Genomic DNA, 20,799 nt, shown 5'->3' with positions numbered 1-20,799 from the left:
TCATGAGGACCTGAGTTCAAATCTGCACTCAGACACCTGACACTTACTGTGTGACCTTGAACAAGTCACTTAGCCCCAATGCTAACCTTCCCCCCTCTGTAAAAAAGAGAATTAGAATACAGTTAATCTTAGAATATATTTAACAGAAAGCCCATTCTGGCTGTTCTGATATCTATATACTAGATAGATATCTATATATTAGATGTATATGAATGGTTGGATAGATATTTTTAACAGAATTTTACTAAGCCAGTCTCTAACCTGGGAATGACAAAATAGAGTGGGTCAGAGACAAAGTGCCAGTAATCAAATAGTGGTTTAATTAATTAGTTTCCTTATGAGGAACAGATTTGCAAATCAGGAATTCTGATGAGAATTCCATCTTGTTATGGTGAAGGCAGAGATTGTATGCATAAATCACAAGTAGGAAGGAAGGGGGAAAATAGATTAAAAACAATCATTTCCAGGACTTGCCTGGTTTCCCACAACAAGCCCAAGAGTCCACAATACAGGTGGTTCTGGAGTTTTGTGGGAAAAGTATTGTTTTAAGTCCTTGGGGTTCATTACTTGGTGGGTAGACCAGAGTTCTATGGCAGGAACAGTTTTATAATCTTTTACTCGATTCACTTAAGGTATACCAGCACAAGGACTCGGTGATTGTGAGAATATTATCGAAGGTTTTATTGATCATTTCAAGCTGCAATGTAAGCTTCTGACTTGCAAGCCAGAAGAGGAAGTTCTGAGATATTTAAATCATTAGTATTTTCATTACACATATATTAATATCAAAATCATAATTCCCTTCAAAATAAGATACCTAAGTATCAGTACAGCCAGAATGGGCTTTATGTTAAGTATATTCTAAGATCAGTTGTATTATCCATACACACACACACACACACACACAGAAACAGACAGACAAGAAACTGAAAGAGACAGAGAAAGCCACTGAGAGAGACAAGGGACAAAGAGGGAAGGTCAAGGGAGGAAGGATGGGGAAAAGAGAGAGAGAGAAAGAAAGAGGAAGGCTGGGGTAAAGAGAGGGAGGGGGGTAAAGGAAGGGGAAGAGAGAGAAAAGGGGCCAGGGAGAGAGGTAGGAAGAGACAGAAGGCTAGAGGAAAGAGAGAACTAAATGAGAGAGTATGGTACTGAATGACTTGTAGCTGAGCTGAACTGAATGAATCATCATTAATGGGTTTACATAAAGAGAGAGACATAGAGCAGGAAAATTAAGGAAAAGAAAGAGTGGAGTTCATTGCTAGTAGTGATAGCAATAGCCAGCCTGTGAAGCCTTGTAGCTGTTTCATTTGCCATCAGAGAAAAACTCAGACTTTGGGGTTATGGAAGTAAGTTGGCACAGTGGGTATTCTTGAGAACCCATCCTTTTATGGATATGTCTCTGTCTCACCTGGTATGCCAGCTCTTGGGAAGGTGGCCAAACGAGTCATGTGTGTGCCTGTGTATTCCTTCCTCCCAGGTGTCTTTTGTGTTGTGATTAAAATATTAACAGCTAACATTTACATAGTGTACTTTATGTATATTATCTCATTTGCATCTCACAACATTCCTGAAAGGCAGGTGGTCTTATCATCCCTACTTTTATACATGAGGAAACAGGTTGAAAATGGTTGAATGACCTGCTGAGGGTCACACAGTTAATAAGTCGACACTGTCTGAGACAGGAATGGAAAGAGGTTCTTCAAGACTTGTACCTTCCCCATCCCCCACTGGCCAGGGGTTGGTCTTGTAGCATTCAAGTTTATATTTGCCAATGAGGCCTAACTTAAGCTGCATCCTTGATGTGGCACCAACCTAAACCTCTATCCCAATCAGCCATGGAATCACCTTGAGAGTTCTATAATACATACTATTTAGTAGATCCCATATCATGTTTAACATTTTAAAAATAACTGCTCTAACATTTATACATGAAACTATATACAGGGCAAAAAATAAACTAGGCAAAAAATTATCTTCTAAGAGTCCAAGATCTATCCCACACAGTCGAAATTTTACAAAGATTGAAGGTGGAATTTAGTACTTCCTCTCCCATCAATCAGTAGGAATTCACTATTGTATTTTAAGGCAAGATGAATAACCATTAGCACCCTTCAACTGAACAGCTCAAAGTGTATTACAGATATTTACTAGGTAATTTTCTCAGTATCAGGCAGCAAGATGACAGGTATTAATAATCTCATTTTAGGGGAGACAAATGCAGAGAGATTACATCATTTGCTGTGCAGTGAGTCAGCCTCAAACACAGAAGAAACTCAGGTCTCTGGATTCCCCACCTAAAGGATGTTAGTCTGATGGGTTCTTAAAGAAAGTTCATTTAGAATACCAATTTTTAACCTGAGGTCCATAGACTTAAAAAAAAACAACCCCAAAGGTTTCCTTTTTAATCCAATGTATTTATTTTATGAATTTAAAAGCATTATTTTGAGAAGTCTGGCTTCACCATAATGCCAAAGGGGTCTATGATGCAAAAAAAGGTTAAGAACTCCTGCCTCAGCAGCTTCATATCTGGGTAGCTTCTCTATTGCAAAGCCTATAGGTAACGTCATATGACCCAACTGGTTAACCCCAAAAAACTTTCAGGGCACTGTGGTATAGTGGAAAGAATGCTGGATTTAGAGTGCAAAGATCTGTAGTCTGAATCCTAGCTTTGCCATTTTTGAGGAAATAACTTCCCCTTTATGGGAGAGAAAACCCCCATCTTCTTGTCTTTAAATGGGAGAGGGATGGGGCAGCTAGGTGGTGCAGTGAATAGAGCACCAGCCTGGAGTCAAGAGGACCTGAGTTCAAATTCGGCCTCAGACACTTAACACTAGCTGTGTGACCTTGGGCAAGTGACTTAACCCCAATTACCCTGCCTTCCCCCCTCCAAAAAGACCCCCAAAAAATGGGGAAGGGAGAGGACCTAGTGACTCCTATGGTTGCTTGCCTTCCATATATGTCTGTGATCATTATAATGATGATCCAAATTAGGTCCAATGATATATGAGGAGAAAATACATAAAGATAAGATAGTAGGAAAAGAATTTGAGGATAGAATAAACAAAAGGGGGAGGGGAAAGGAAAGAATGAAAAAACTAGGGAATGATTAAAAAAAAAAAAGAGCGAATACCACCAGCAAATGCTAACAGGAAGTCAATTTTATTTGTTTGTGATTCCTCTGTGATATTTCTCCATTGGACATACTCTAGAACAACTGATGTGAGACAGCTGGGTGGCACAGGTGGATAGAATACTAAGCCTGAAGTCATGAAGCCTCGTCTTCCTGAGCCTCAGACACTTATTAGCTGTGTGACCCTGGGCACACCCTGTTTGCCTCAGTCTCCTCATCTGAACAACGAACTAGAGAAGGAAATGGCAGAACCACTCCAGGATCTTTGCCCAGGACAGGGGGACACAGTGTGGGGCTAGGGAGGCACACTGAGTCAGTACTGTGGCATGTCTCCACAGGGAATATGACTTGGGGAACAAACAGGAGATGTATTTTCTGTAAAGCTAATGCAGCAGGCAATTCAGCACCTGAATTCGGAATCCCCCCAATGATTCAAGTGTCAGAGAATGATGATGAGGAGAACAAACCCCTGAATCCCCCTACAGACAAGGAAAAATAGAGGGAGAAGAGCCCACAAGATTGAAAAGGGAGAAGAGAGAGGGGCTGTCATGTTTCCTGCGGTATTAAAAAGCTTCCAGACTGCATCTATTTTGGAAAACATGTTCATTTATATAAAATGCTGTCAGATGTTGAAGTTTCCCAGAGCCCAGGGCCCATTTCCTCCCAGACAGCTAACAAAAAAAGTTACTTCTTTCTGAATCAGGAAACCAAGTTCAATCATTTTCCAAGAGTTCCATTAGCAAGTTCTTGAAAATCCCGTGTTTGATTTTTTTTTTTTTAACATCAGTTCACATCTGAAAATGTTTGCCTCTGAATCCACTAAGTTCCTCAACTCTGTGTTGGGAGCTAACTGATAATGTTCCATCTTGATTCTTTTGGCAAAGTGGTTTATCATTGTGTTAATGGAAGCTCTAAAGCCAGACAGACATCAACAAGCATTTAGTAAGTACCTACTATGTGCCAGGTACTGTGCTGAGCACTATGAATATAAAAAAGGAAAAAAGAAATAGTTCCCCCCTTCCCCAAAAGAGCTCACAAACTAATGGTCTTTTAAAGCTGGTTATCCCTAGATCTCTATAATATAAATTGTTCTCCTAGCTCTGCTTACTTCTCTCTGCATTAGTACATAAAGGTCTTTCCAGTTTCCTCTGAAAGTGTCCATTTCATCATTTCTTATTGGTATAATGATATCTCATTACCTTCATATACCACAATTTGTTTAGCTATTTCCCCAACAGGAAAACAGCCCCATTAACTTCCAATTTTTGGCTACCATGACAAGAGTAGCTATAAATAGCTTTGTACATATATGTCCTTTCCTTCTTTGATTTCTTTGGGGTGTAAGTCTTGATTTTTTAAAAAAAATATTGCTGTCACTTCCCAATAACCCTTATCTCCCTTCCCTCCAAAATAATCTTACTTTGTAACATAGAAGCAAATCAAATCAAATCAACACACTAGCCATGTCTGACAATGTATGCCTCCTGTTATATCTGTAGTCTACCACTTCTACGAGGAGGGAGACATGGTTTCACTGTCATTCCTCCAGAGTCCAGATTCATTTAAATTGGGTTGATGAGAAGGCAAGAACCAAAGGAATCAAACAGCTAAGCAGAAACAAAACAAAACAAAAAACCTCTCAGTCTTTAGAATTCTCTTATTGGGAAAGCAGGAGTCATCTCTAGGTTTGGCTTTACCAGTCCTACAGCAGGCATGAGGGACCACTGGCCAGTAAATGTTCTCAATTTATTTCCAGTCATCTCCATGTGGCAGCAGAGAAGAACCTGGTTTTCTCTCTTTTTAAGTGAATTCTATCCACATGTCACACAGTGAAGTCGGAGTGGTGTGTGTGTGTGTGTGTGTGTGTGAGAGAGAGACATCCATTTATTTATCAAGATAAGCATTCTGAACAGCGGACACTTTGACAGGGACTGTCGATTAGCAAGAGCAAAATACACCATCCACAATTCCTAATTCCACTGATTTAACTCCCAGACAGCACATTTACTATGGTCATGATGAGATAAGAGAGGACACTGAATATCACCTCTCCACATTTCCTGGCAAGACCTTCTGCCTAGGTGATCACTGCCATCCTGGATTAGCTACTTATGTACTGGGATTTCATTGTGAATACAAAATTAGATACCAGAATACCTAACAGGCCATAGAAATGCTTTTCCTTTTCAAAACTATGGGCTGAAGAGGGAACTGCAGAAACATTAAGCTATTGGGACACTGGCATGATTTTCCTTTCACAAGTGGGTACTGGATTTTCTGGGGGTGGGGCAGGGGAGGAGGGAAGAAGGAGGTTGTCTCCATTTCCACAATTTTGCTCTACCATCCATATCACAAAAATCTCTTCCTCCCTCCAAGCACAGTAAACCTTATTCTACTTTGACTCTTTTCTTCCCCTGGGAAGCAGCTACTTGTCTGAGACACAAATCCCTGAAGTCACCCAAACTGTCTCGGATTATACCGTGGGAAGAATCAGATAAATTAAAGAATCCAAAATGAGATGTGGATGGCTTGTTGCTTTGAATTAGATGTCCACAGGTCCTAAGTAGCTGAACTGCTTATTGGTGGATCACATTAAAAAAAAAGTATCACTCTCTGGTGGTTAATTTAACTAGTGAAAACGCTCATTATTTTTTGACCAGAGATTCTGTGTAGCTTGAGGCAAGGCTGCTGACTTTAGTAGAGAAAGTTATGAACTCAAATCTTGCTGAGTTGTTTAAAAAAAATAAACTAAAAATTCCACTCTTCACTTTGACTTCTGCTTAGATTGCTTATTTTTCTAAGCAAAGTAGAGAGGAAAAAAGAAAGCACTATCATACAAAAGTTTCCGTGTACAATACAAACAAACCAAGTTAGAATGGGAAAAAAACCCACAACTCCAAAGGTCAATTAGACACACTTAAAAGCCAATTGCAAAAGACTATTTTGTTTCAACTGGCAATACAGATGTGAAAACCAGCCCTGTCTGGTGAATCTCCCTAGGACTTATGTATGGAATGATGAAGTTCATTTGAGTATAGCATATCAGAGCCTCACTAACAGACAGAAAGGGATGGGAAAAAGAGAAGATTCATAAAGAACAGACTGATGAGGTAACTCAGTTAGGAATGGTTCACCAAAGTGTGGTTTGTAAATGTAATGGAGAGTTATAACTCATTTTACAGCTGAGGAAACTGGGGCAAACAGGCCTAAGTGACTTGCCCAGGATTACACAGCTACTAAGTGTCTGAGGCCAGATTTGAATTTAGGAAGACATCAGGCCATTTCTACCTAGCTGACCTGGAATACCTCCTCTACCCACTAAGAAAACAAGCAATATTATATTAATTATACATGTGAAATCATGTAAAATATATTTCCATACTAGCCATGTTGTCAAAAAAAAAAGCAAGAAAAATAAAGTGAAAAATTATACTTCTATCTGTACTAGAATTCATCAGTTCTCTATCTGGAGATGGAGAGCATTTTTCATCATGAGTCCTTCAGAATTGTCTTGGATCATTGTATTACTCAGAGTAGCGAAGTCTTTCACAGTTGACTACTGTGCGATATTACTATGACTATGTACAATGTTTTCCTGGTTCTGTTCATTTCACTTTGTATCAGTTCATATAAGCCTTCCCAAGTTTCTTCTGAAAGCATCTTGTTCATCATTTCTTACAGCACAATAGTACTCTATCACAATCATATACCAGAACTTGTTCAAGTCATTACCAAGTTGATGGGCATCCCCTCAATTTCCAATTCTTTGTTACCTCAAAAAGAGCTGCTAGAAATATTTTTTTTTTGTACAAATAGGTTCTTTTCCTTTTTCTTTGATCTCTTTGGGATACAGACTTTATAGTGGTATTGCTGGGTCAAAGGGTATGCAGAGTTTTATAGTCCTTTGGGCATAGTTCCAAATTGTTCTCCAGAATGGTAATTTGTTCTTCTTTAAAAGTAGAATTCTGAGTTTTAGTTTATGCTCAGCAAATTATGAGATGACAAAAATGAAAATATTAGAGAGATTGTGGGAAAATAGGTAGTACATTAAATAAATTGTTAGTAATGCTATGATTTGGCCCAACCATCATATAAAACAATTTGGAATTAAATGAAAAAAGTTCTTAAATTTTTCATGTCTTTTGACTCCATGATCCCACTACTAGGCATATGCCCCAAGGAGATAAAAAAAAAAACCAACAAGAAAATCCCTATATATACCAAAATATTCATAGCAGCCCTTCTGTGGTAGCAAAGGACTGGAATTAAAGTGGGTGTCCATTTTTTGGTAAATGTCTGATCACCATCTGGAACACAGCAGGCAGTTAATAAATGCTTGCTCAATGACTGACCAACAAATGTAGCGATGCTATTTTTGGGGAATCAGAAATAACGAATATGAGGAATTCTAAGAAATATGGGCACTTACATGAACTGATGCAAAGTAGAGTCAGCAGAATCAAGAGAACAATATATATATATATATATATATATATATACAATAATAAGAATGCAAGTAGAAATACTAATATATAAACTAGTCTCTTGAATTGCTTTAATGATTAATTTTGATCCTACAAGATAGATAATTCTTTTCTCAGCAGAGGCATGGAAGAACTACAGAGGTAGAATATTACATATATATTTAAATATGGTCACTGTGTTATTGTTTCTGCTGTTTTCCTATGTTACAAAGGAGAGAGAATATTGGTTGGGTGGAGGGGTAGCCTCCAGAAAAATATCTGAAAATGACTGGTGAAACAAAAAGTTGTTTTCATAAAAGAAATTTGCACTGAAGTAGTGGACCCAGAGGGCATAGTGCAGCTAGCTAGACTCCAAAGGACACCATTAGAGAGAAACCTTAGATTTAATTCACCCATAAATTTAGTTCCCAGGCTCCAGCTCCCAAGTTAAAGAGAATATATTTAAAGTAGGAGACAGTGCCTATATCAAAAAGCTCCAGTTCAGATCACCCAAGAACACTTTCTAATAATGAGAAATTTTTTTAAAAAGAAAGAAAAGAAATACTAAGATATGAAATGCCACAAAGGAGACAAGTTTGTACCTAAAGGTCTCTGAAAAAGGCAAGCATGATCCTTGAAGAGGCAAAAAAAGGGAGGAGGGGAATGGTGGTGGAACTTTTAACGAACTAATAACTTTTCAGCATCTCTTTTGAGAAAACCAGAATTAGTGCAAACATAGGATGCAGAAAAGAAACTTCATATTCATGAAGAGCCTTTTCTTCTACGCTCTGTGGGTCAAGAAATGCTCCTCTTTTTCCAAAACAGACCTCCAAAGAGACTTCCAAAGAGATCATTTAAATCTTGTCCCTAAGGAAATTTTCATTTTCTATGTAGCCCTTCATGTCTCTGATACGACTTTGATTATTTTACTTATAACATAAATAAAAAACAAAGGGAAAAAAGTTGATTGTATTTTTCTGTATCAAAGAAGCAATGAGTGAGAAATGAGGAAAACCAGGGATCACAGACAGAAGCAAAGATTTAGGACTATAAGAGATCTTAGGGATCATTGAGTCCTGGAGTTCCTTTTTTTTTAAATGCAATAGTCTCCTTTGGCAAGCCGTCTGAAGACTATGGACCCCCTCCTCAAAATAATGTTTTCTAAGTGCATAAAACAAAATACACAGGATTACACAAGAAATTACACAATTTTATTGAATCAGTTATCTGAATTTGGGGGGGGGGAGTGGGTGAGGCAATCAGGGTTAAGTGACTTGCCCAGCATCACATAGGTAGTAAATGGCAAGTGTCTGAGGCTGGATTTGAACTCAGGTCCTCCTGACTCCAGGGTCCATGCTCTATCTACTATGCCATCTAGCCCAGCCGTCCCAGAATATATTTTTACAAGTTCATAGACCCTGCCCCCCCCAATTAAGAATTACATATCTAGCCCAATCCCCTCAATTTGCAGATGAGGAAACAAAGGTTCAGGAGTGAAGTGCCTTGCTCAAGGTCGAACAGACATTAAAGGGAAAAGCCAGAGTAACAGTTGTACCAATAGCACACCTTACTTAGAACCCTCACATTAGTGAACCAGATTTGTACTCCATCATTCCATAGTCACTAAGGTTCTGACTTATTCCACTTTAACACACAAATTAGCACTTTTCTTAGAAAACTAAGAAAAGTGTTTTGTTTTGAAAACAAAAAAGTTTTTGTTTTCCCTGTGTTTAAATCATAAATGGAGGTAATATAACATGCAAATTGCAAGATTTTTCCAGTAGGGTACAGTGGAGAGAACGCTGGCCCTGGAGTCAGAGGACCTGAGTTCATATACCGTGTTTCCCCGATAATAAGACACTGTCTTATTAATTTTTTTGACAGAAAAACACCAGAGGGCTTATTTTCAGGGGAGGGCTTATTTTAATGAACATTGACAGCAATTTTAATAAACAGGTAAATGTGAACAAAAAAAATGTACCTTTATTCAATAAGCAAATCACTGGGGAAGAACAGGATGACGCGCTCACTGCTGCAGCTCTGACTGGACGCAGCTCAGAGTGTGGCGTGCGTTTCACGGGGGGGGGAAGGTGCATACAGAGGGTACTGTAATGTAGCGTGTAGCGCAGGGGATCACCTTCAATACAGTAGCAATCTCAATAGGGCTTATTTTCGGGGGAGGGCTTATTTTAGAGGAATCTTACACAGTAAGGGGAGGGCTTATTTTCGGGATAGGTCTTATTATCGGGGAAACATGGTACTATCTCTGACAGCTGGCAAGTCACTTAACCAATCTGAGTCTGGGGTCAGTCTTCTTATCTATAAAATGAGATGGTTGGGGCTCTCCAAAAAGACAACTCGTTAAAACTCTACTGCTGATCTACAGGGCCAAGAGTTCCCTGCACAGGTGAAATCACAGGTCTAGTCAAAATCATTCTCATCATCATACTGTCTCATCATTAACCAAATAAGATGATCTCCAAAGCTCTCTAACCTTGAGCTGAAGAAATGACTGGCAATAGCCTTCCATTGTTCATCAGGCTAGAATCCAGAGGAACCCTAACTCACATCAGTTTCTTCTTCTGCTGAAATCTTATCCTATTTATTGCATCACTTATCACAGTGAACATAGAACATACTAGGTACATAATGAATATCTGCTCTTAACTCATAAAGACTTAGAGCTAGAAAAGAGTGTAAAAATCAAACTATTCAAGAATCTTCATTTGTTTAAAATAAGTTTTTTGTTATTGGTATTATTCTAAAAAAAAAAATCACCATAATCTCCCCCAGAATCTTTCCACCCTCCTAGATACCATCACATATAAAAAATATTTTAAGGCAATATTTAATTTAAATATTTAAAGGAAAAAAAAAGAAGCAATCCTTACGATACATCCTAAAAGTCTGAAAATATGTGAAATGTACTATACTTGTCAACTCTTCATCCTTGCATAGAGGTAAGGCAGGTGTATCTTTTCCCATCTCTTTTTTTCAGTCATATTTTTTGTAATTTAACAAAATTCACTTTTAGGGGAGGCCAGGTAGCACAGCGAGTAAGAGCACCGGCTCCAGTGTTGAGAACACCTGGAGATCGAATCCCGGGCTCAGGCACTTAGCACCCACCCAGAAACACCTGGCCGTGTAACCTTGAGCAAGTTACTTAACCCCAATTGCTTAGGGGCGGCCAGGTGGCTCAGCAAGTGGGAGCATCGGCTCCAGTGTCGGGATGACCTGGATCAGATCCGGGCTCAGATACTCAGCACCACACCCAGAAATAATAACTGGCCGTGTAACCTTGGGCAAGTTGCTTAACCCCAATTGCTTTAAAAAAAAAAATTCACTTTTGATTTTTGTGTGTGTGTGAGGTTATTCTTTCCATTCCTATTGTTTCAGAAATAGTGTGTATTATTTTCTTGGCTCCACTTTCTTCATATATGAGTTCATGTAGTTTTTTCCATGCTTTTCTGTATTAATCATATTTATCATTTCCTAAAGCAGAGTAATAGGTCATTATATTCAAGTACCACAATTTATTTAGCCATTCCCAGACTGGTAGGCATCTACTTTTGTTTCTAATTCTTTACTATCATAAAAAGTTTTGCTATAAACATTTTGTTATATATAAGTCCTTCCTTCTTCGTAATAGCCTAGGTAGGGTATAAGCTTCATAATGGGATCTTACAATCAAAGGATATGGATATTTTAGTCACTTTATTTGCATAATTCCAAATTGCTTTTCAAAACTGTTGTACTGATTCACAGCTCCAACAAAAATGCATTCATGTGCTTATCTTCCCACAGCACATCCAACATTGTTTTATTGACATCTTTTGACAATCTTTGCCAAGGCAGCGTATGAGGCGAAACCTCATTTGATTTGGTTTGCTTTTATTTTATTATTAGTCATCTAGAGTATTATTTCATGTATTTGTTAACAGTTTTCAATTCTTCTTTTAAAAACTGTTCATCAGGCAGTTTTCAGAAGAAGAAATTAAAGCTACAGTCATATGAAAAATGCTTTAAATCACTACTGATTAGAGAAATGCAAACTAAAACAAATCTAAGGTATGACCTCACACCTATCAGATTACCTAATAATACAGTAAAGGAAAATGACAAATGTTGGAGGCAATGTGGAATAATTGGGACACTAATACACTATTGGTGGAATTATGAACTGATTCAACCGTTATGGAGAACAGTTTGGAACTATACCCAAAGGGCTATAAAACTGCATACCCTCTGACCCAGCAATAAATACCACTACTAAGTCTATATCCCAAAGAGATCAAAGAAAAAGGAAAAGAACCTCTATGCACAACAATATTTATAGACGCTCTTACTGTGGTAGCAAAGAACTAGAAACTGAGGGGGATGGTCATCAATTGGGGAATGGCTGGACAAGCTGTGGTATGTGATTGTGATGGAATACTACTGTGCTATTAAGAAATGACAAGCAGGATGCTCTTAGAAAAGCCTGGAAAGACTATTATATGAACAGATTCAATGAGTAGAGCCAGGACACAGTAACAGTAATGTTAAATGGTGATCAACTGTGAATGGCTTAGCTATTCTCAGCAATGCAATGTGGTCCAAGACAATTCCAAAGGACTTATACTGAAAAATGCTCCACAGCTCCAGAGAAAGAACTGATGAAGTTGTAATGCAGATCAAAGCACACTATTTTTCACTTTCTTTATTTTTCTTGTTTTTTTACCCCCTTTCTTTTGGTCTGTGCTATCTTTTGCAACATGGCGAATATGGAACCATGTTTTCATGACTTCACATGTATAATCTATAACAAAGTGCTTACCTTTTCAAGGAGGGGAAGGGGAAGGAGGGAATTTAGAACTCAAAAAATTTTTAAAAACTAATGCTAAAATTTGTTTTTTACATGTAATTGAGACAGAAATTTAAAACATTCTTAAAAAAGACTTCATATGCTTTGACCACTGATCTACTCAGCTGTGTTTTTTGGATATGTGTGTATGTATTATCTTTATGTAATCAAAGCAATCTATTTTATCTTCTATAATTGTGTATATTCCTTGTTTAGTTAAGAATACATCTCCTTTTTTTTTGGAGGGCAATTGGGGTTAAGTAACTTGCCCAAGGTCACATGGCTAATTTTTGTGTTAAGTGTCTGAGGCCAGACTTGAACTCAGGTCCTCCTGACTGCAGGGCCAATGCTCTATTCACTGCACCTCCTAGCCGCCCCCAAGAATACACCTCCTAAAAAAAAAAAAAAGAATACACCTCCTACCCTTAGCTGAAAGGTGTGATCTGTTCTTTTTCTAATTTTTCTATAGTATGATCATTAATATTAGGGTCATGTAACCACTTAGAATGCATCATGGAATATGGAGTAAGCCAAATTTTTGTCGTATTGCTCTCTAGTTTTCCCAGCAATTTTTATCAAACAGGGCTTTCTTTTCTAAGAAATTTGTTTTCTGGTTTACTGATTTCCATTGTTTCTTATTCTCCCTTGTCCAATCTTTTCCACTGATGTACCTCTCTATTTTTTCTAACCAATATAAAGATGTTTTGAGGACTGTTGCTTTATCATATAGTTTGAGGTCTAAAAGTGCTATTCCCCTTTTGCCCTATCTATTTTCATCATTTCCCTCAACATGCTAGATATTTTATTTTTCCAAGTGAATTTATTTAAAGAGTTCTATAAAAATCCTCTTGATAATCTAATTGACATGGCATTAAGATATAAATTAACTTTGGCAGCATGTCACTTTTATTATATTGGTATGGTCCAGCCATGAACACTAAATATTATTCCAGTTATTTAAGTTCTTTATTTCTTTTTTCAAATTTTTTTAAATTAAATTATTTATATTTAATTTTCAACATTCACTTTGTAAGTTTTAAATTTTCTCCCCCTCCCTCGCCAAGACGGCTTGCAAACTAGTTCTTTATTTCTTTAAGGAACACTTTGTCACTGAATCTATACAAGCATTTTGTGTGCTTTGGTAGACTGATTCCCAGATACTTTAAACCTTCTGTAGTTATTTGGGGTAGCTAGGTGGCACAGCCCATAAAGTGCTAGGCCTGTAATCAAGAAGATCTGAGTTCAAATCTAACCTCTGATACTTGGTAGCTGTGTAGCCCTGGGCAAGTCACTTAGCTCAGTTTGCTCAAGTCTTAAGTGAGCTGGAGAAGGAAATGGCAAACCGGATATCTTTGCCAAGAAAATGCTGCATAGGATCACAGAGAATCAGACACAACTGAAAATGACTAAACAACAAACATCAATGTATGGACTTATCTCCATGTCAGAATGTAAGCTCCTAACAAGCAAGGATGTTTTCATTTTTTTGTACTTGAATCCCCAGTATTTAGCATTGTGCTTGCCCCACAGTAGGAGTTTAATCAATATTTGTTGGTTCAGTGTTAGGAGACCAACCAGGCAAAACTAGTCCTTTAAAGCCCTCTACTGGCTTCCATCTTCATGTCTAGCTTTATTCCATACTATTCTCTTTCATAAATTCTACACAAAGGAGACTATTACCTTCTTTCCATTCCCATCTCACTCTCTTTCATTTGCTAAGGCCCTCTTCTTACCTACAACTCATTCCCCCCACACCTTGTCTTTCTAAAATCCTCTTAGACGCAGGCAGCTAGATGGCACAGTGAATAGAATGAGGAAGATCTGAGTTCAAATCTAGCCTTAGATACTTATAAGTTGTATGAATCTGGGCAAGGTATTTAACCTCTGTCTGTGTCAGTTTCCTCATCTGTAAAATTGAAATAATGATACCATCTACCTCCCAGGGTTATTGTGAGGATCAAACAAGATAATATCTGTAAAATGCTTGGTGCCATGCATACATTAGGTGCTTAATAAATGCTTTTTCTTTCCCCTTTAAGGCCCAGCTCAGCACAGCAACTGCTTCCTCTACGCATTTTCCCCTAATCCTTCCCTAGCTGAAAGTAATTTCTCCTTCATCAAATTTCCTATGGCACTAGGGGTTCTTGACCTGGGGGTCCCTGCATTAAGTTTAAAAAAATTCATAATTGTACTTCAATATAATTGGTTTCCTTTGCATCCTATATATTTTAATGTACGCTCTTAAAATATTATTCCAAGAACGGGTTCATAGATTTCACCAGACTGCCAAAGAGGTCCAAGACACAAAAAAGTTAGGAACCCTTGTTTAGTCCTTGCCTTTATTTTTTTTATTTTTATGTTTTTATTACTTTTGACCCTGTATCATTTACCCTAATTGGACTGTATGCCCCTTGAGGACAGAGAATGCACTGTTTTTCTAGTTTTTTATCTGCAGGGCCTGGTATACCCTACATGCTTAATAAGTGTTTGCTGAATTTTTATTGTCATATCAGTACAACTGATCAAAAATCTTCATTAAATTAAGATTTATGGTTTATAATAAACATACTACTAGCTTTACTTGAATTCAACAGAGGGATAACAAGATTGACCCCAAATCAATTCCCAGATCAGCCTATTCCCAAGAACAAAGGCTCACCAGACCTAAAGCCTCTTCTTCGGACCTAACCCACAAGGTATGAAGAACAGATAAGTGGGGTGGGTAGGTGGCACAGTGAATAGAGCACCGGCCCTGGACTCAGGAGGACCTGAGTTCAAAGCCAGACTCAGACACTTAACACAAAACTAACCATGTGACCTTGGACAAGTCACTTAATCCCAATTGCCCTACCATCCCCCTCTGAAAAGCAAAAAAAAAAACAAAAACAGATACGTGTAAAAAGTCAACCTTGGCAAGAACAATATGTTATCTCTGATGTTTCTAGACATTTAAGAGTTTCTCAACTAGAGTCAAAAGCAAGAATATACTTGTCAGAAGGCTCTCCCAGGGAAATAGTGACCTGAACACACTCTGTCCTTAAAGGATGAGTCAGCCAATTAGATGGTGTCTAGGATTGGTTTCTTCCATAGGATTTTTTTTAAAACAACAGGACAAAATGTGCTCCCACAGTCAGTCCTACTGGATGGAAAGCCCAGATAAGCCTGGGACTCAAGCCCAAGGGGGATTTTGGACTTGGAACTGGGTCTGTATTCTCTATAGGAACTGAGCTAATAAGCAGTGGACCTAATTTTCTTCTCCCCAGAGAGGAGGTGGTACAAGGTGGGAGGGGGATAATGCCTCCCAAGTATTGGAAGAGGTCAGCTTCAAGGTCAGCTTGGCAAAGGCAGCAGCAAAGGCACCCAAGCTGATGGAGTAGGGCATGTCCCCCCCAAACTGGATGAGCCAGGGCCCCAGTCGGGCTCCAGAATTGCTACCACTGTTGCAGTCTCTATGCTCTGTCTTCTTAACTTCTAACACCCAAAGTAAATGGACATGCCATGATGTTAATTAAACTCCAATTATTCTGCTTTGTAATCATAAATTATAACATACTTAAAAGTTCACCAGGGGAAACTAAAAGCAGAAACAATCTTCGGTAGAAAGCAGTTAGTTATGCTCTAAATTACACTCACAAGTAGAGACAAGATAGTTATTTCTGTCAAATCAAATCATTCTAACTTGGAGCATTTAAAATATTCATGCCATGGATAACAATGTACCAAACATTAGGAAGAAAGCAAACACATGTAATTACCAGTGTAAAAATACTGGTTAAGAATATTTTCACTTCATAATTTTTACCCAACCACTGGTCACTGACAGTGGAATATTATTTATAAGTATTTTAGATCAGAAAAAATCCTAAAATACATGAGCCATGTGTGAATAAGAGAATAAAGATGTGCCTTGCAAACCATGCTAGGAAACACCATTATTTCCTTCACAGGATGTACCCATGTAATTTATTAGCATTTAAAATTACTTTTTTTTTTTTAAGATGAGATAGTATCTCAGGAAAAAAAAAAAAACAACAGACTAAAGTCTCCCTAATTCTAGGATTTTCAAAACAGCTGTGCCAGAAGTCATCTATAAGGGACTTTTATGGTTAGCTGGGGCTGATGTCACTTCAACAAGATGTGGACACCTAAGTGACTGTTTAATTATATTCTGAATAATAGGGGGAAGGGGAATAGAAAAGACCTTGAAATTATATTTTTCTTTCCCAGATCAATTAGGAAGATGTTTCAAAATAATACCTTCAAGTCTTCCCTTTTCTGCCATTTAAAAAAAAAATAGACCTGAGTTCAATGTCTGTATCTGACACATACTAGCTGTGTGACCCTGAACAAGTCACTTAATCTCTCAGTGCCCCCCCCCAATTCTCTGGATTTGTACATTGCAGTTATTAATTCCCTAAGGGCAGGAACGTTCTTTGCTTTTGAATCTATATCCCCGGAGCTTTTCATAGTGCTTGGCACATACTAAGCTCTTAATAAATGCTTTCCCAGGCTTAATTCACTTAATTCACTCCCTTCATTCATTCATAGTAGGAAGGGGTTTCCTCACTGAGAAATCCTCAAAGGAATGAAATCATAGATACACACACACAAAAAATTGTAATTAAAAAAAAACCAACACCATCATATCTTGATTACTACAATTGGGGACTTGGAAAAGTCAGAGATATTTTTACAGATGGGGACACTTAAGGTCCATGGAGATCAAATCACTTGACCAAGGTCACACAGCAAGCAAAGGGTAGTTAGTTGTAAGGTTGTTAGCTAAAACTGAACGATTTTGGACTCACCCAAGAATGTGCCAAGTCTGGTGCCACCTCTGAAAAGGAAATGTTTTCCCCCTCAGTTCAAAGCCATTGGGAATAGAACGGATTCTGCACAAGTCCAACCAGAGAGGTATGATTCCAAGAGTGTTTGCTGTTTACCTGGAAAACATTTTTTGATTCATCTTCAGGAACCCCCAAATTCATACATGAATGACTACCTAAGTGTCTTAGGTTTTCCAATTACTCCATGTCCTGCAGTGAATGGGGAAAAGGTGGCTGTCTGTCTCTCTCTATTAAGCTCTTAATTTGAAAAATCCTTATCTCCTGAATGTAGATACATGTAACTGTACATAACCTTATGAACCACTTAAGATGTCTGCATGATCAGACAAAGGTTTTACAGGGTAGTCCCTGAGCCAGAGTGTAAAATCTGGCCCAGACATAGAAAGTACTTGGGCTTCCTGAAACCACAAGGTTCAAATCTCGGCTTTTGTCCTTGTTAAAGCAGATGTATTCACTGAGGTTGTCAAAAGGTTTCAAAACAGCACTAGCTTTCCACAGGAAAACTTAGCACTGCCTTCAAAAAACTCATTTACAAACAGAGGGAACTAGGTGATAGTGTGTAGAGCTCTGGGCCTGGAGTCAAGAACACCTGAGTTCTAATCTAGCTTCAGATACTAGCTGTGTGACTCTGGGCAAATCACTTAACTTCTTTCTGTCTAAGTTTTCTCCTCTGCAAAATGGGAATAATGGAATCTACTTGACAGGGTTGCTGTGTGGTCTTAAATGACATAATTTAGCACAATGCCTGGTATGTACATTTAATGAATGCTTGTTTCCTTCCTTAATGTCTCTCGTATGACTCCGTTCCCCAATTGTGTTTCTATACTCTCAGGAATTCTCCATGAGAATATGATCCATTATTTATAATGTGCTTTTGGAAGGAGAGCAGCATTAAGAAACTTCCCATTTAATTATTTAGCTAACATTAAGTACAAAAGCAATATATGCTCAATTTTCTTTTATTACTTCTAAGATGTCACTAATAATAATAAATGGGCAGCTATTTGGGCACAGTGGATAGAGTGCCAGGCCATAGGTCCAGAAGACATCCTCCTGAGTTCAAATATGGTCTAAGACATTTACTTACTAGCTATGTGACTCTGGGCAAGTCACTTAGGGCTCTGTCTGCCTTTGAAACAGCAAACTGCTCCAATATTTTTGCCAAGAAAACTCCAAATGGGGTCATAAAGATTAAGAAATGACTGAACAACAAAATAATAATAACAAATTAAGACTCAGAAAAGAAACCGGACAACACTGCAATCAGAAATGTCTATCTTTTTTTTTTTTTAGAACTGCAATAACCTAATGTTTATGTCATGATACCTTCCCTCTTAAAGGTGCTATAAGGGAAGATATTTACTTTTTAAATTCAAATGAATTAAAAATAAATGTTGTTGGCCTCCCTTGACATAATTAGAGAAACTATGGGGGGATACTGCATAAGGCTCAAAAGTACCTTGTTTCTATGAAAGGCAATCCCTCCCCCACAAAATTATTATATCATTGATCTCTGTGTGCTGTGATACCACATACATTTCCCATCAAATGGAGCTTTTCCTGAGGATCAGTAAAACGCTGTTGAGTCTAAGAAGGTAAGGGAGAAAAGGACAGAGAAATGTACTGTTGTATTTGCCTCATTCAGGCTTCCAAGAACTGGGTGATAAAGCACCTAATAGACACTGCCAAATCTAATGGCCTTTTCTTTATCTTCATCCTTCTTGACCTCTTCAGCAGCATTTCACAGTGTTAATCACTCTCTTCTCCCAGATAATCTCTTTTCTGTTGAGTTCCCATGATATCACTCTCTTGTCACTCTTCCTACCTATCTGACTAATCTTTAGTCTCCTTTACCCAATCACATCCTTCCCCTTAACTGGATGTGTACTGTAAGGCTTTGTCTTGGGCCACCTTTTTTCTCTATACTCTCTCAATAATCTCATAAATTCCCATGGGCAACTATTGCCTCTATGCAAGTGACTCCCAATCTATGTACCCAGGCCTTGCCTCTCTCCCAACTGCAGTCCAGCATTGCTAGCTGCCTATTAGACATTTCAAATAACTAGATGTACTGAAGACATCTCAAATCCAGCATTTCCAAAACAGAATCCCTTGTGTCTTCCCCCACAAAGCTACCTCTCTTCTGAACTTACTATCTCTGGTCAAAAGCACCATCATCCTTCCAATCCTACAGGTTCGCAACCCTTAGCTGTCCTTGATACCTCACTCTCCCTATCCTTCTTGCCTCCTCCCCATATCCAATTAGTTGTCAAGTCTTTCACAATCTACACATCATTCATTCTTCCCATTCTCTGGACTCATAATGGCCACTCCCCAAAATAGGAAATCACCTCTCTCTCTCCTGGACTATTTCCATAGCTTCCTAGTAGGTCTCCTTGCCTCAATCCATCCTTAAACACACAACTGCAAAAATTATTTTTATATAGGCCTGACCAGGTTCACTCTATGCTTGATAAGCTCCGGTAGTCACCTGTGGCTTCTAGAATCAAATACAAACATTTATGTTTGGCATTTAAATAAATTGCCTCACAATCTGGATAATGTCCCATAGGCATTTCAAACTCAACATGTCCAAAATAGAAGTTGTTATCTTTCCCCTCAATATCCTCCCCGCTCCACCCCACTTTTCCCATTATTGTCATGGGCACTACCCTCTTCCCAGGCACCAAGGATCAAACTCACTCAACTCTTCACCTCACTCACCTCACATATCCAATCAGTTGTCAAACCTTGCCATTTCTGCCAGTTAACATCTCACATCCAATTCCTCTCTATTCTTATAGCTACAACTTCAGTGCAGGTCCTAATCACCTCTCACCTTGATTATAGAAATGATCTTCTAATTGATGTCCTTTTCTCAAGTCTTCTCTTCTCCAATCCATCTGCCATTCAGCTGCCAAAGTGATTCTTCCTACTCAATAAATGCTAATAGCTCCAAATTACCTCCAGGATCAAATGTAAAGTTCTCTCTTTGGCATTTATAGATATTCAAAACCTGGCTCCCTCTTACCTTTTACAGTTGGCTTACATGATGCTCCTTTCCCATACCCAGTGATCTTTCCATATCGGCCTACATCTCCCATCTCTGTTCCTTTGCACAGGCTGTGCCCTGATGCCTGGAATGCCTTGCTTCCTCATCTCTTAATGTCTTAGAATCCCTAGTTTCTTTCAAGACTCAGTTCACCTTCAGCAGAAAGCCTTTATCAGTCCTCCAGATGCCAGAGCTCTCTCCTCTCAAAGTGCCTTCATATATACTCTGTATGTGTCTAATTTTTTACCTGTCCTCTCCTCTACTGTGTAAATTCCTTCAAGGCAGGGGCTGTTTCTTTCTATGTATTTGAGGTACTTAGTATAGTGCCTGAAACATAATTGCCTTATAAATTTATGTCAAATAAATAACAAATGCTGACTGATGAACTGTTAAAAGGGGGCTCAAATTTTATATATATATATATATATATATATATATATATATATATATATATATATATATAT

The 20,799-nt window shown here is 38.3% G+C and overlaps 1 protein-coding gene across 1 annotated transcript in view; it reads right to left on the bottom strand.

Annotated features, from left to right (window-relative positions):
• Window positions 1-20,799, bottom strand: part of BEND3 (BEN domain containing 3) — a 73,994-nt gene that overhangs the window by 46,861 nt on the left and 6,334 nt on the right. The window contains exon 2 of the mRNA XM_069077112.1: window positions 17,245-17,379. The gene's annotated coding sequence lies outside the window, so the exon portion shown is untranslated. The remainder of the gene's footprint in view (window positions 1-17,244; window positions 17,380-20,799) is intronic.

Source organism: Petaurus breviceps, unplaced genomic scaffold, assembly GCF_028583685.1.
Source record: "Petaurus breviceps papuanus isolate PSGF00001 unplaced genomic scaffold, PetGlider_PUasm1.0 90977, whole genome shotgun sequence".
Taxonomy (NCBI): Eukaryota; Metazoa; Chordata; class Mammalia; order Diprotodontia; family Petauridae; genus Petaurus; species Petaurus breviceps.
The sequence above is the reverse complement of the archived record's forward strand: the minus strand, read 5'-3'. Positions and strand labels throughout refer to the sequence as shown.